This window comes from Podarcis tiliguerta (genome assembly GCF_965153285.1).
Source record: "Podarcis tiliguerta genome assembly, chromosome: 4".
Classification (NCBI taxonomy): Eukaryota; Metazoa; Chordata; class Lepidosauria; order Squamata; family Lacertidae; genus Podarcis; species Podarcis tiliguerta.
The window spans coordinates 69,461,579-69,479,087 of NC_139537.1; the positions used below are offsets into that span (position 1 = coordinate 69,461,579).

General features: G+C 41.3%; 2 long non-coding RNA genes across 3 annotated transcripts in view; one reads left to right on the forward strand and one right to left on the reverse strand.

Annotated features, from left to right (window-relative positions):
• Positions 1 to 2,455: 2,455 nt before the first annotated feature.
• Positions 2,456 to 17,509, reverse strand: part of LOC310676385 — a 33,237-nt gene continuing 18,183 nt past the window's right edge. Inside the window, exons 3-4 of one of the 2 annotated variants that reach the window (XR_014510518.1) lie at positions 5,777 to 5,874; positions 2,456 to 2,585 (exon numbers count right to left, since the gene is read on the reverse strand). This is a non-coding gene — a long non-coding RNA (uncharacterized lncRNA). Of the gene's footprint in view, positions 2,586 to 5,776; positions 5,875 to 16,006; positions 16,137 to 17,509 lie in introns of those variants that run through there. The other variant, XR_014510519.1, reaches the window with a different exon arrangement.
• LOC310676396 lies at positions 10,534 to 16,105 on the forward strand. Its single transcript, XR_014510532.1, has 3 exons — positions 10,534 to 10,881; positions 12,592 to 12,657; positions 15,990 to 16,105. It is a non-coding gene; the product is annotated as an uncharacterized lncRNA (long non-coding RNA).

Consider the following 17,509-nt stretch of genomic DNA (forward strand, 5'->3'; position numbering starts at 1 on the left):
AGGACTGTATCTGTTCTGTGATCACACTCTGAAGCAGCGGCAAGCAAGGGAGGTTAATGGGAATGTGAAGGGATCAGCAGAACCATAGATACAGCGGCTGCATTCAGTCTCAAGGTCCAGAGCTTTTAAAGTAGCAAGTACAAATGCCCAGGCAACACTGTTTGCAGAAGGAGGACTCCTCTTGCTTGCTCCCTTGCCTGCCTTGCTCCTTATTAATACACGTCCACGAACCTGTTCCTCTCTCTTCCACTAATTCAGGTGTGGGGAATTTCAGGCGATGGCTCAAGTGCCCTCTGAATGTCCCTCTGTCACACACCTCACTGTCCCTGCTGTGCCCAAGTATGTCCTTGAAAGACTCTGGCATTGCCTCAGACATTATCACCTGCTAACTTGCTGCAGCTTGTGCTGCTCTTAAAGGGACAGCTGTGGGCAGCATGTTAAAAAGCTGCCAACCCAATTTTTAGGAGCCACAATTACCCTAAGGAAATCTGGCTTTGTTCCAGAAGACTGGCACCTCCTTGGAACAGCAAGGAATATAAGTTCTGAAAGAAATGGAACACACAGGCATGTAAGTGCCTTTTTAATTTGGTGGGATCATTTCTGTGTGTTAATTGTGGCACTCTGCAGCCCGAATAAACCAAGCCTCTATCCCTCACTTAAAGCAAGCATTCAAAAATGTCCTGAAACCTTGCCTGCATATCAGAGGCTTAGCGCTGAATATCTCCCTAAAGTGTTTGATTAGCCTTTTGCCAGAAGGGAAAGGAAATTAGCTGGAATCGTTTCTGTGTCAGTTGGCCGATATGAAAAACTCTGTGCCAAAAATAGTTAATTTGTCCATGTATTTACTCATAGTTTCATTCAACAAAGGCATTAAATGCTGGTCAAGTCAGTAACGTGAGCGTCAGAACTATTTCATTAGAGCTCATAAGTCAGAAAGTCAAAATAATTTCTGAAGCAATCTCACAACCATGCGAACAAAAGCCTTCCCCAAAAGTTTCTATGTCTGATAATATTTGGTTTTCTTTAGTTAATTACTGTAATGCTCCAAACTTTTTTAGAGCTGTTGTCAAAGGAGGTCCACCATTAACAGGGTGGGGCACCCACCCTCACACTGCAAATTGGGGAGGTGCCTATATTAAAGGACAGCAAATTGTCATTTGTTTTTGTTTTACCATCTTGGTGTGGGACACTATTTGGCTTTTTCTTTTTTGCCTCAGGCACCAAAATGTCATGGCCCGTCCCTCATTATTGAGTAGCCACAACCATCACTAGGATTGCCAACTGACAAAAGCAACCTAGCTTGCTCCTCTGCCTTTAGTAACAGCATGATCTGCAGAAATAAACAGGTAAAGCTTTTCACAGCATGGGAAGGAAAATCCCTCCATGCTAATGTTTGTAGATCAAGCTGCTTGTTAAAGGCATAGGAACTGGTATGAAAAGGTTATCAGTCCTGTAATTTTATTCAGCTCCAAGATTACTGGGAAGGACAGTCTTTGCTTGCTACAGAACTAAACTTACCAGGTCTTGTATCTAGGATGGCTCCAGTACTTTTAAAAGGATGGGGGGGGGGGGGTTTAATTAGGTTGTTGTTTTTATTTTGATTATATATTTTGTGGTTTTATATTTTGATTTTGTTCTGTGAACTGCCCTGAGACCTCTGGGTATAGGGCAGTATACAAATTCTAATAATAGTAATAATAATAACAACAACAACAGAGTTGCAAGGAACAAGTACAGAGCTACCTCAGGTTAAGAACTTAATTCGTTCTGGAGCGCTGTTCTTAACCTGAAACTGTTCTTAACGTGTGGTACCACTTTAGCTAATGGGGCCTCCCACTGCCGCCGCACGGCCACCACATGATTTTTGTTCTCATCCTGAAGCAAAGTTCTTAACCTGAGGTACTATTTCTGGGTTAGCAGAGTCTGTAACCTGAAGCATCTGTAACCTGAAGCGTCTGTAACCCGAGGTACCACTGTAGTAGTGGTAATTCTGTCAGGGGAAACTTGTGGGAATAACTACATATGATAAAAACTCATGAGATAGGGCATGAAATTTTTAAAGGCACAGAAACATTATTGGAAGTTCTGATAGGCTGAAGATCTGAAAAACAGATGAACTTTAAAGATAGCCTGAATGAAACCACAATTGCTAGCAAAAGGGTTTTATTTTTCAAAGTTGTCAGCATTTTACTAAATTACCAGTTCAGATGAATATGTCTAGTATAAATATGTCTAGAAGAATATGTCTAGTATGCCCTCAAAATACAGAAACAACATATATTAGTACAAGCAAGCAGAAACAGAATTATCACAGTCTCCTCTTTCTTCTCAGAGTTCCTTAACCAATTAACAGCCAAACTGGGACATGCCAGTTTCCCTTTCTATTTTATTCTATTTCATTTCTGAGCACCCAAGCCTGAAGAAAAATCTTGTACAGTTTGAAAGCTTGCAATACTATTGATCAGGTAGATGATCTTATAAGAGACACAAAGGTTTTTAAATCCACAAAAGGACAGTGATCTTCATACTTCCTGCACATACCTGATAGATTTCCAAACTTGACCGTATTCCTGTGCCTTTAACAGCTGCGTAACAAGAAGTTAATCCTGCTGTCATTTTCTGTTTTTCTCAGTTTCTCATTTTCAAGTCTTACGTTTGTTACATTTCCATATTAATTTGTGGTGATTATTATTATTACTGAAGTTGCAATGAAAATTTATCGGTATTATAATGCACATTTATCCACACATACACATTTCTGTATGCAATTTTGCCTAATATGTAGATTTATTTTCAAACAAATTTTCTAATAAAATGCATGATAAAATTACAATATAAAAAAACAGAATACATACCCCCCCCAATTTTGCACATTTTCCTCTTCCATATATATCCTTGTACACTTTTTTTGTCTTTTTTTTCTCCCCCATTCCTAGTTATTTCTACTACATCTTCTTTATCCCTGTTCTTCTTCTTCTTCATTATCATCCCAAAAAGATGTTGTCCCATACTTCAAGACCACTAAATATGGAATTGCAATGGAATATATAGTTGTAATGTGGTCCTCTGTGCATTTATCCACCACCACAATTATCTGAAATCAGGCAGGCAGTGACTCAATAGAGGGCTTTCCCATTTTGGGAACCTCCTTTTCTGGAATGTTCATCTGGTGCTAACTTTGATATTATTCCGATACCAGCCAGACATAAATTTTTGGTTTGCAAGAATTCCAGCCTGTGAGCTGTTCCTGACTGTTATTTTTTATGTTGGATTTTATCACCCTGCTATTTGTGTTTTGAATTCTTCTTGTTTTATTTACTGTTGGGTTGTTCTGATGCACTCCACTGAAGGGTAGCATAGACATTTTCCAGGAAAATAAACAAAGGGACATACTATCATACAGTATCTTTCCTTTGTCTACCTCAGTTGAGAGAATGGGAAATGGCAACTATTTTGAACAATCTGTAAATCTAACAACAACAACAAAGACAACTCTGTAACTTGTTCTGGTTCTCTGTGATCAGCACAGCCACAACCACCTTGATCTATTCACTATTTCTGTGCATTTTGTGTTTTCTTAATGAATCGGCTGAGGAAATGTACAAATGACAGCACTCTAAGTACAACTGAGACCTCAGCCATTAATTAGAATTCATTTGTTTCTCATTCTGAGCAGCACTTGACTTGCACAATTAGGCCTGTTCAAAATCATGACCGTACAAGCAAATGTGATTGGGACAATAAACATGCTTAATAATAAGCACATGTACTAAAAGAGCAGGACTGATTCATATTATGGCTGAGTCCAAGAAGTAACACCATTTTGCTGTGTGGCATAGTTTTTTTCTGTGTGCATCACAACAGGGCTGGCCCTGCCATGTGGTAGAATGAAGAAGCCGCCTCAGGCGGTGGATTTGGAGTTATTAAATATATTTCCGGTAAGCTAATATGATCGAGGAACATCATATTAGCACTCCAGGTATGTCTAATATTTGACTTTAGCAGCATGATTGTCATGGCAACATATGGATTTGTGTTCATCGTCTGTTTTGGGGAGGACCAAGGTCTCTCCATGGAGATACGTGTGCATCATCTGAATGCTCATTTTGTGTTGTGCTCCAACCACAGTAGTTAGACTGGGGAAAGAAATAAGTAATGGAATTGAAATGAAAGTAGCCCAGTAAATACTCTGAGGAACCAGAGCCTTGATGAAGCCATTCAGGGATATGGTTCTAATCAGAGATCACCTCAAGTGAAACATGTAAACTCAGCTAATGCAAGAGACTTCAGTGCACATAATGGAACGTCTTCCTCTGCCTCTCCTGTCCCATTCAGCCCCCAGAACACCCTCAAAATCAGAACCAGGAAAGTTTTTTTGGGGGGTGGGAAGGAAATGGAACCCCCATTGCACCAGTGGAACATTGCAGCATTGGATACAACCCTCATTATTTGCTTAATTTGTTTTGTAACAAATAACATACTAAGAAATGAGATTTTATCTTGCAAGCTTTAGCCATGTTCCATTGCAATAACCTTTCAGAAATCTCATTCATCAGTGCGGATTCCTCCTAATCTACATATTTTTATATGCAGGTTTTCCCTAATATGGTATATTTTTAGATGTTCTCTTTACTAATCGATGCATTTTATGCATTGCAAAATTTGGTGAAAATTTTGAGGGACAGCCACATTTCAGTTCACATATTGTTCAGTAAACTGTATATTAGGTAGGTTTGTCTTCAAATGTGAACTCAGTTTCATTGCCCCTCCCCGCCCCATCCCTAGTTATGGGATATGTTAAAAGCTTTTATTCTGTTGTTCATCTTGGATTCACTTGACAAAGGGCAGGATAGAAATACATGGACTAGATGACTCTTGGGGTCCCTTCCAATTGTACAGCTCTATGATTCTATGAAATAGGATTGCCCCAAAGGTTGCCCGCCATCTTTTTCACTGACAGAGGCTCTGCACCTTCAACAGTTCTGTGGCAAGTGCAACTGGTGAGGCTTTTATCCAACATGGCAGTTCTGCTATGCTGCAGAAAAAACAGTACCTGTTTAACTTCTACCTGCTCGTCTGCTACTGAAGTGTGCAGAGTGTCTCTGTTAGAAGAAGGAAAAGTGATAACTGCAACATGCTAAAAATGAATTAAGCAATTCACCTATTTTTTAAGGTGTTCGGGTATCTGAAGCGGCAGACTGATGTGCGATGGGGCACATTCAGAACCTCCTTTCATTGCTGAAGGATGTTTTCTGGTGCTTAAGCTGTATTTTACAAAGGAGGTTAAGGGAAAATATGCAGCAACTTTTATTAATATGACTGCTGGTACCTTGTATCAATGACTGTTCTAACTAGGACAAGGTGAATATCTGCCTCCAGCTCTAGAGGCGGGGAAGGCGCAATGTATGTTTATTATCACCCTGGTGAACAGAAGTTCATAATCTAAATATCCATACATTGTTATAACTAGGGCATTCATCTGTGCAGAGACAGGCAGACATTATATCTTTCAAGGCAAATTGATTTGTTTTGACATAATGAACGAGGGCCAAATGAAAGAAACCGTCATTGGAGTTTCAAATCTTTACCTTATGCAGTTGTGCCATATGATTCCACCCCCCCCCTTGTATAGCTCCACTTCAGTAGCTTAAGAGAGGTTCCCCCCCCCCTTACACTCTGGACTATTTGCATGTAATTGCCTTCCCTGTAGCTGAAATACAAATTTTAGCATTACAGTGAACTGCAAAGAGCTTACTTGCCAAGGGGATTTACATACCAGCTATTTACTCCAGGCGTTTTCACAGTATTAGCATCTCAGGTTAGGCACATCAGTTTTGTAATCACTTCACAAAGTGGAAAAGGTGACACTGGGAACTTAAATGAAATGAGGAGGCAAAAAAAAAGAGAGCTATTAAAATTATTGCACTACCTACCTATGTATGAACAGAGCTTTAAAAAGCATGGTCTGTGATGGGGTAGCGGGGCGCTCTATAGTCCTGCATCTAGCTCAGAATTATTCTATAACCGGCAGCCACTCCCCAGGATTTTAAGCAGGGGACTTCCCTACTACTACTTGCCGATGCTGAGGATTGAACCTGGGACCTTTTGGATGCAGAGCAGTGGCCCTACCAATGTGCTGCAGTCTTTCCCAGGGATCTGTGCCAGAAAGGAAGGAAGGAAAATGCAACCCTGTCCATTCTCCCTCTCTCCTGGTTGTACAGGCACATTAAATAATGTCTGAACCCTCTCACTGTTTGATGCGTTTATGAAAGGATATCACAACATAGTTCTTGTGGCTTAGGTCCTACGTTTTCACTTGAAGGAGCATCCTGTGAGTGGAGTTTTGCTTATAGGACACTAGTGAATCTCGCCTCCCCCTTCCCCACCCCTCTTTGCCCCTGGAAAGTCTGTTCCAGAGAGCTGGTGAACCCTCTGAAACGGCTTGAGAGTGCAAGGGCCAGCAGCAGCCTGCCTCCAGATTATGCCAAGCTATTAGACAGAGTGAGGCCTCTGCTTCAGGACGCTTAAGCATCACCCAGGGGTGCCCTGCCATCAATGGAAAAGCACCATTTGGTGGCAAGATTGTGTTCATTTCACCTCAAATCATGCAAGAGCTTGTGGAGTGCGCAAGATGTCACGTGATTTGGGGCAAGAGCTCACCTGCATGGCAGCGGCAGGAGCAGGGAGGTGGTGGTGGCAGTGGTGGCAGTTTCAGGGCAAAAGCAGCACTGCCCGTTTCCCCTCAAGTGGCAAAATGGGACACGTCGCCCTCGCCTGCCCCCATGCTCCAGTAGGAGCCTCTGCTGGATCCCAGCCTCCTACAGACAAAAGGAGCCCATTGTATGCAATGCTTTTCTTTCCCCCTCTTTGGGGCATTGTAGGTTGCCTTCTTTGAAAACAGGAAATTGAGCAGAGTGGACTTATACTCAGTGGCAGCTGGCCCATGAGGCAAGTGCAAAACTGCCCCACTACTCTCAGCCTGCCCTCTTACAACCAGTCCAGGCGTTGGCACTGCTAACTCATCCTTCATCTAATTTTCGCCTTTGTAGAACTCAGGAAGAAGGAGGAGACAGACAAAACTCAGAACAGAGGTCTCCAAACTAAGGCCCGCGGGTTGAATAAGTCCCAAGGGACTTGTTTATCCGGCCCGCAGCAACCCCCGCTGCCCGCTCTTACCGGCTCTGCATGGCTGCCCACTTCCGGGTCGGAGGAGCACCAGAAATAGCTTGTGCGCATGCGCAAGCATTATTACCAGTGCACATCTGGGTCAGAGGAGTCCCGTGCACATGTGCACAAGCTGTTTCTAGTGCTCCTCCGACCCGGAAGTGTGCTGGAAATAGCATGTGGGCACGCGCTCCCCTGCCCTCCGGCCCACCGCACAATCGGTGCTGGAGACACCGACCTGAGGCGCAGAAAGTTTGTTGACCCTTGACTTAGAATATCCTGAGGGAGATAAGCACATCTGCCAGTCCTTTCCCCCTCAATCTTTCGCCCCTATACATTCAAGCCATTCCCACTCCAACCTCTGTAAAATCATGATTATCAAACAAACCTAGTAATCACCTATCAGCCTAAAAAAAAAGGTACTGGAGGCTATTAAGATCAATGCAAAGTAAAAACAGCAGCAGCAAAATAAGACCACACAACTCTAGCAGAGAAAACTCTCTGCAGCCTTTGTCCTTTGTATGTTGACTCAGAAGTAACTCTGTGTGAGACTTGCTCTCAAAGTGTGCATAGTCTGTGCTTTTCGTTCTCTTCTTTCGCCCTTCAATTCATACTTCTTCCTCCCTAGTGTCCAATAGAAGCTTTTCTTCTGGTGGGAAGGTTAAAGCACGCGATTCTAAGCATGTATATTGTATTCGGTGGGGCTTAGGGGGTTTGGCCTAACTGCCATTGTAGGACTTGCACAAAATCTTACCCTAAGCAGCAAACGATTGCATGTCTGGATCCCTCTTATTGGATGTGGACATATGTTGCTCATTTCCTAAAGCCATTAAGCCCTTTACTCTGCAATTAATTTTCCCCATTAAAACTCGTTGCAAATTCTTTGGCTTAAAAGAGCAGCAGCGTTGAGTCACCAAGCTGGGTTTGCAGGTGGCAACCACTTAAGCTTGTGGGAGTTGTAAAATGAAAAATGGTTTCGAAAATGTCATTTTCGGAACAGAAGTGTTCCTCGTAATGTTTTGGCTCATCACAATGCAAACAGTTGACATGCACAACAATCTAATGCAGCCCAGCACGGTGGATTATTTGGCTAGTGTCGTTCCGCAGAGGTCTGCCACTGTGTTAACACCCAGATGTGATACAGTTGGGGGGGAATGTCATCGCACATCCAGTCTGCAGGCTCTTTCCACAGGAAGCATAATGAAGCTCAAACATGGGAGCTTTTACATTACATCGAACTATGTAGGAGGCAATTACCCAGAGGTTGTATGGTCAATACTTACCACTTATTACACAGAAGTGCCTATAAATACATCAACACAAGCTATAACAATGATTGACAGAATGAGGATATAGTGTAGATCCTCAGCAGATTGTCTCTCTATGTTAAATTATTGTAAACTCCCTCTTCTAATAGTTTGCTTGTATTTCTGTACATACAGAGAGAGAAAATTAAATATTTCAGTCCTACCTTATCGCTATATAATTCAGAGGAAGGATTGTATTTGTACTTTGCTTCTTCTCCAAAACAATCTTCCAGTAATTAACCATTTAGACCACTATAACAACATCACTGTATTGCCATCTTAATTTGAACCAAATTTGTAAAGTTTCTTAGATTTGGTTATTTCCCACACATTTATTTATATAGGTGAGAAAGTTTATAGTCTGTCAAAGCGGTGTGCAACTGTACATATGCACAGGCACACACCACAACCAGCCAATCATTTGTAGATCCCCCCAAATTTGTAATTTCTATTTTACTTGTTATTAATTGATTCGCTACCAGTTCTCTGTCCATGAACCAAAGAAATCAAGCAGAACTGACATTTGATCTAACGAAAGGCCATGTCCTTTAACATTTGTATTACTTTTGCAATTTGTATTCAGTATTTATGAGCCCAATGCATTTTCCCTAATGATGAATAAACTCTTATCAGTGCATTTTGTGTCCTCTTCAGAGCGATAGCTCAGCAATTCCCTGCAGTTTGGGTAACAAGATGGTAAATGCATTGCCTGAGATCCCCGATTAGTCATATGCAGAGTAGATTCACTGAATGCAGTGGATTTGCCCACTGCTTCTAATGGGTCTACTCTGAGTAGGACTAATGTTGGCTTTCAACCCAAAGTGATGCAAGCTTCTTCTTTCTTTATAAGACAAATCTCGGATGAGATTTCAGAGATTTTCATCACTGTTTCCACCTTGACGGTCTAATGCACAAATTGTTAAATTATATGCAGTTTCCATAGAAGAGAAGCTGTGTTAATCTGTTGCAATGGTAACAACAAAGGCACAATTTTTTTTTTCCGTTGTGGCAGGGCTTTTCACAAGCAAAACGGTAAGTAGGCTGAGAATCAGGACACTGACAAGCAGACAATGTCTATACTGCCTGACAGCGATTTTTCCATAGTGCACATTTTCCAGAATCCCTTGAAGACTATATGTGCTGACTATCCAACGTTCAAACTGCCTTATTCGTGGTTTCCTGTTCTGCACATTCTCCTTGCCTGTGTGAATGTACAGAACTACTGGTGTCTGTGCATATACTCACTGAATTCTCACATTCTCCAATGAATTAGTATCTATAGGGAGGAAATGAATAGGGTTCTTGTGTGAGACTTAATAATAAAGGAACTTACACCATTACAAAAATTTGAAACAAAATGATATGTGGTGCCCTAGATTGTTTTAACTGCAGCTGTTTTAATATTGCAGTGGTTCCTTTACATTGTGGTTTCATGGATATTGTGGTTTGATGTAAGCCGTCTCGGGAAAATTTTGTCTTGAAATGCAGCGTATAATATTTTGTTTAATATAATAAAAAATTAATGAAATCTGTTACATACAATAAATCAAAACACCATCCTGCAAGCTAAGGCTTTGGAAAGCATGAGTTGACACAAATTCTTCTGTAGTTTCTTTTCTTCAGCATCTATGCATATAAAACTAATGGGGGCCCAATATGTGTCAGGCTGTTTAGGCCCCTCTGCCTGGACTCTGAACACCGGACTACTTTCCCAAAAGCTGTTTCTAGATACCTCAGATTCTTAATATGTTTCCCACAAAATGCAGGCTATTTTGCCTCTCTGGCATTTCTCGGGTAAGCCCTATCATTAAATGCTAAATATGTATTCACAGTTCATTTTAAAAATGAGAAAGCAAAACATTTATGCACAGACCAGATTTAGCAGAATTCAGTTCGGATGAATCACTGGTGGACAGCCTCCTAGAGGACTGCAGGAATATAAGCCCTACCCGGTATGTCTGGGAAAGAGCTCTTTTTTATGGTGATGCAAGAATACAAATCCAGAGAGCAGATTGTAATTACTACACTGCCACCTGGTGGTAAAGTGGATGAGGAGGCAGTTAAAGGACGAGGACTTCCTGACCAGAGAGTCAATCTTACTGTAGGTGCCCCATGGAGCTTGTTTACATGTGCGATTAGCATTTGCACCCAACATATCCGTATAGTCCTCGTGCTTTGTCTCATTTCTAGTTAAAGGCAGAGCTGTCTACTCACTTGACTGCCGGTGGCACTCCAGAAAAGGTTTTTCACTACGCGTTCTAACTGAACTTTTTTAACAAATGGAATAATCAGGGATTTAACTGGGGGCTTTATGCTACCATTGAGCTATGCTAATGTTGTTGCAAGACATTAGTTGAATGATGAGCTGATTGATACATAACCAACAGTCCCTATCTAATAGGGTTCCAGGGTATAGTATGAAGGCAAATCAGACTACCGTTTTACCTGTGCTGGATTTAACCTGCTGAAGGTGGTTTCTCTGTACAGGGTGCCAGGCTGAGAGGGCACAAAGTAATAATAATAATAATAATAATAATAATAATAATAATAATAATACCTATATTTATGCAGGTACCTACTGAAAATATTTAAAAGCAACTGTATCTAAATGAATTATTGTGAAAATGAGAAATACTGGAAGGAGGGTGCGACTTTTGTCTTCACTCAAGGCGCCATATTAGCAAAGCAATGTTACCAAACCACCCTGGGATTTCTTGGTGAAGAAGGCCAGCATATAAATTTAATAAAATAAATAAGTAAAAAGCCTGTCCCTGACTTCCTGAAGCTAAACAGGTGCCTGGGTCTGATCAGTGTGCCTAGTAGGGGCCTACCTTTGGATTCCATGACAGAAGAAAGGGAGAAAATGAATGCAAGAAAATAAATAGAAATATACCATACCTTTCCGGTTGTACCTACGTGGGCACTGCTCCGCCTTGTTTTGGCTTGTTTTATGAGTAGGCTATTGAGTAATATATGTCTTCATTTCTCTGCTTACCTATCTACCTGTCTATCGGAATTCATACACAGCTTAATCACCAAAACATTTAAGCAGTTTACTTTAAAAAAAAAAAATGCTGATAAGATCAGACCTTAAAAACAAGTTGATTTTTTAATTCCTCTTTTAATTAGCCAATGGACCTGAGAAGGAAAAATAGCCATAAAATGTACCAATAAAGGTTTTCTGCTCTCTTTCTCACACATTTCGATCTCCATCCCACCCCACTGCCCTGGGCACATGCCTTTCTCACACTACTCCTTGATTCGGGTCTGGGAGGACCACAGGTTTTAATACCTAATAGAGCTCTCTGCCAAGAAGCTTGTGTAAAATGCTGCATTAGGAGCACAGTTTCCTACGTACTTTGGAACTTTCTCAGCCCATAAGGCACTTAGCATGTAGCCCTGCTTCCTCTTCACATGGAGGATAGAACTATGATTATGCTCCTTGCTTCTGCTGTTGTTAAATTTATTACCCACCCTTCGCCAGGAGGTAACAGGGAGGGTTGCAACAATCTTAAATTCAACATGAAAAATAATCAAATCACAGGAATAGGGTGGGTCCCAAAATCACATCTCAGGCATCCAAGCCAAAGCAATGAAGTGCATCTCCAACAGATTTCAAGAGCTGTATTATGAAGACACACCTATGCGGAGAGGGGATTCCACAACTTGGTGGCTGCCACAGAGATTTCCCTCTCCCGGACCCCCCAACATTCCTAGCTTCTGAGGGCAGTGGAGCTACCAAGAGGGTCTGCCCTGCTGATCTTAAAACCTGACAGGGTCTGTTGGGAAAGAGGCAGTCTTTCAGAGATTTGAAGCCCACGTTAGACAAGCATTCCCAGTTAGACCAGCCTTTTGATATGAAGCTATGCCAGGAATCCTATTCTTTTTATTGATCGGTGAGGAGTTCGGAAAGCTGTTCCAGTCCTTGCTTATTTGAGGGTTAAATGTTTTTGTTGTTGTTCTTCACAGAGCCTCCGTGGTTTGATTCTGTATATGTTTGTTGCCTAAGTTCCTAAGTTACATTTTGTACCATAGGAGATTTGTTTTCTGTTTTTCCTTATGTTTTGAGGAAATATATTCTGATCCCTGTACCTATTTTTACATTTTGTTTTCTCTGCAGAATTACTGGTATGTTCATTTGCATGTTTTGGGCTGCAAGCCTATATTTACACACCCTTACTCAGGTGTAAGTATCATTCACTTCATACCATGGTAATGCATTCCTATTCATGTGCCATTGAAGTGTTGCTCAGTGTTTATTGTGTGCGTTTATTTCAAGGGGGGAAATGCTTAATTGTTAACACCTCCTTCTTCTTCTTCTTCTTCTTCTTCTTCTTCTTCTTCTTCTTCTTCCAAAGGTAACCTCTATCTGCTCTTCTATTTGCTAATCGAGAGCTATTTGCCTGAAACATGTTGGGATTTATGCAGCTCGTTTAAATAAATTAAGGCCGATTTAGATGTGATGCTAAACACATGTCAACATTGAACAAGCCTGATTTTTGTTCTTTAAGCAACAGCTGTTGGGGCAGGGCAAAAGAGAGAGATTGGGGCTCTGGGACACAGGGAGCAGGATTTAGCTCTCTTTCCCCTGTCATGGTTATGATAAAAAAAATCACTTCCCAAGCTACCTCAGGACTGGAAATGTCTGCTTCCTTCCCTAGACTAATAACACCATCAATAATGAGTGGTGGTGGTGGTAGAAGCAGTCTGCCCCTTTTCTTTTAGCTTGAAATGCCAGGACTTGAAACTGAGACGTGCTCTGCAGCTGAGCTATGGCCTGTCCCCCAAAATCTGAGCTTGCAGTCAGATGTAGCCATCCTACGGCCAGCGTTGGTCAACTGCTGTCAAGAATGCCAAAGACAGCTGATGGGAATCTGATTCCCAAAAAGAAGCTTATGAAACTGAACTGGGAGTTGGATGCTTCCCGGTATCACCTGCTGGTTGATGATCCAAACATTTAAAGGAACCAACCCACTAGATGCATTGACGTCTGTCACGGCGGGTGTCAGGGCGGGTGTCAGCAATAACTCTCATGGTGCCAGTGAAGTTACCTATCTTTATTCAAAGAAACAAAACAGCTCAGGAGGCCAGGCCTAATGAGTGTGGCAACTCTTCCCAGGAGGTCTAGCCTCAATGAGGTATTTGCAAGAACTGAAGGTCCCCACTTTCCCACAGTACCCTGAGTCTCCTCCTACCCCAGGTCCTTCCCAAGCAATACGAGACTCCGACGCTTTGTATGTCTTTGCTCTGCCCTCTTTATACCTCTTCTGATTCTGGGAGACCAGGGGGAGAGGAGCTAGTCCCAACAGGAGGGGGAGACCCCCTGGCTTCTTCACCAGCCTGCCTCATCTCTGCCTCTTGGTCTCCCTGCTGTCCAGCCTCTGCTTCTGTGTCTGCTTCTGGACTTCTCTCTGCCACAGACCCCACCTGCTCCTTAAACCCTGTTATCTCTTCACCTTCTGACAACTCCTCCTCCTAGGCTGCTTGCTCTTCTCCCGCTGACCACTCATCATCGTCCCACCACCCATCCTCTGGCTCTGAGCCTTCTTCCTTTGTGGGTTCCCCAGTTGGTGCCTCCCACCAGTCCCACCAGTCTCTGCACCCAGCCAGCCCATGAAAACGTCCATGGATATGACACCACAAGTGATTGGTTTTCGTTTTTGAAGATGAGAACCATAAGGCAGGCCTTGATTAGGCTCAAGCAAAACAATTCTTCTCTCTTGAAATGCTCACTGAAAGAGCTCTTTGTATCTGATGGAATACTGAAACAGGGCAGAGAGAATCGCAGAAGACAGTGACCTTTCTCCTATGTTAATATTTAATCAGGCACTTGACCTCCAGGATTACAAATTAACAGTAATTGGGCCCCAAAAGATTTTCTCTTCCTTACAGAATTTTTTTTTATTATCCCTATTTGAACATGCTACTAAATTAGTTCTACTATTTTTAATAGAAGAGAATTTGTTTCTAAAAAAAATACAGGTAAGACACAATGTTAAGCTACTCACCCTGCCTTTCTTTTTTTTAAAAAAAAATAGATATCCAGATGTACCTAGAATTGCCACCTGGCCAGATTTAAATTGGCTTGAGCATAAGTAGAGATGGGGTGAAATTCATTTGAATAAAAACCTACCTAATTTGCACGTCCCACAACAATACACAAACCAAAATGCAGCTGTCCTTCAGAATTCCCACTTCTCCAAATGTTGCACTCTGCACTTCTCCAACCCAGAACTGTGTACAAAATTGCATATATTAGAGGAAAGCCTGCATGAAGATGCATATGTTAGAGAAAACAACATACAAAAATGCATTCTGTTTGGGGAAATGCTTGCAAAAATGTGTTGGGCAAAATTGCATCCAAAAAAAAGTGTATATTAGGATAAATTTTCACTTAAAACTGAACTTTCACAAGAGTTTTTTTTTAAAAAAAAATAATTTTTATTAACCGACCAATCAAATCAAATCACATCACATCACATAAATTCTGAATTACAAAGCCGAATTTTAAATTTTGTTGAGGGGACCCATATTTCAAGATCCGAAGGGGGATTCTGATCATCTTCTTGCTACTGCGTTAATGTCCGAATCAGTCCAAACAAAGTTCATAATTCTATCCAGTCTTATCTTGCTGTTTCCGCATCTCATCTTGTTCATATATTTTCTCTTTTTTATTTATGATCTCTTCTGATAATCTCCTTAAGCCGATAAACACCAATAATAATCCTGTGTGAATTTTCCGTTCATCCAATCCTCAAATCGAGATGGTTTCCATATATCATCGCATTCATAAATAAAATTGCTCTTTCCATCATAATCACAGAACTGTCGTTCTTAAGTCCCTCTGAGAAGTTTCACCCACAATATAAAAATAGCTCTATTTCTCTATTTCTCCTCCCAGACTTAAGTCCTCCGACAGAACTTCCCAATATGGTGACGGTATTTTTAACTGCGTCATTCCAAAGCCCTTATACATTCCACACTCTTCTTAAAGCATGCTTTGGTTAGAACTTTCACGAGAGTTTTAAAACCACCTCTCGGATTGACACCTGGCACCATAGCCACTGGGGCATACAGTAGGACACCAGTTGGCTTTTTGCAGCCATGGTATCTTGCTATACCATTTCTGGGTTCAGAAGCAATATTTCTAAATAATAATATTATAAATACACAAAATCATTTTTAAAAATCATGGTTGGACTGTGTCCATATTTTTCCTGAAAGCACAACTGAGTGGTCAAACAATCTGTGACTGGTGTCAATAAAAGTGCAATAGAAATGGCCTGGGGCCTTCGCAAGCTTGTGTGTCACTGCACACCCACACCCCAAAATGGCTGAATTATCATGCAACATAATTCATATTGATGGCTAGGGTGTTACATGCATTCATAACTAATATGAATAATTCATACATTTCCGTCTCTGCCCATATGAAGCAGAATGTTTATTGTGGATAGACTTAAATTTCCAGGATAATGTGCAATCTTACATCCTTATTTTTATTACAAACCTCCATAGCGTTTATGAATGTCAGCAGCAGTCCTTGCCTGTCTAGATGCATTTTTATCGCATGATCACCCAACTTCTGAGGGTCCCAATCCATTTCCAGTTCTCTTTAAGATAGCAGCTCACCATCTCCTGGATCAGCACACATGTTGAGGCTTTCTAGGAGGCAATGAGAGAAATCAACATGTTGGGCATCTCCTTAAGACAGGGATCTTCACTGTGTCATGTACACTGATGACGAATGAATAAAAGGAGCATCACACCTAAAATCAGCTGCTTGTGGTGACTTAGTTCCACTACTACTGCAAAATGGCCCTTTGAATAACAGGCTATTATTCTTGGCCTAGTCTTATACAACTGATATAAATCAGGCAGGCTGTCCGTGATAGCAGGGGAAAGGGACTTGTTCAATCCACACAGCAGGGAATTCAATTAACATGTGGTGTTATTACTCATTGCAGGACCATGAGGAATCCCAAAAGGCTCTGTCAGCTTGCTTTACTTCTTTAAGTCTTATTTAACCATATACTCTCTTCCGGAAGGCTGAAGCCTCAGAATGGTACACTCTGGAAGCAAGTCAGGCAAGGCCGTTAAAAAAACAACAACCTAATAGTTGTATGGCGAAATGGACACCCAGTGTCAGATAGTGGGCACCTAGTAGATACAGTTGGGACATATAATTTTCATATAGTGAAATGGAGAGAAAAAATGTCAAGACATTGTGAATATGAAATAAATTGTACAGGATGCTTTTCAACTAAGAGTAGACCCACTGACATTACTTGACCTAACTTAGCCATGCTTATTTCAAGGAGTCTTCTCTAAGTAACTTAGTTGACTCACACCCATATGTTTAAGCACTATTTTTATATTTATTATATATATTTTTACATTTAAAAAATGAAGTCACAAGCATAATTTCAAACTCTCTTGTTAGTTATATACTAAGTATATCAGCATATACTAAGTATATTATATAGATATAAAAACTCCAAGAAAAACATTTTAGTATTAGTATTAGGACCTTGCAGTGGATTCAGGTGAATCTTGAACTGAAGTGGGATTGTTTGGAAAGATTCCAGACTTGTTGAAGGCAAGGTGGGATCTGTCTAATACACCCCAGACTGAAGCAAAGACTTCTGAAGTGCCTCATGGCTGCATTGTAGGTACACACTAGACACCCATTTAACCCATGTCTTATAAAATGGCCTGTGTCGTGCAAGTAGGGTGGTATGATATTGCTTTATACTAGGTTAAGGGCCTGGTCTCCTTTTCAAAACCTGTTACTCCTATAGCAGTAGCTTTATCTATCCTGTCCTAAATCAATTTATCTGCAATAAAAAGTTGCATACCCTGAAAGGGCAGGGTCCCAAACCACATGGGCATTGCCAACACACACCTCCTCAGTAAAGTGTCGATGAAAATAATGTGCCACAGTTTGTTGGTGAATCAACTGCTTTACATGCAGAAGGCTCAGAGTTCAGTCCCTGGCATGTCCTGTTAAAAGGATTGGATAGGTGATGGGAAAGACT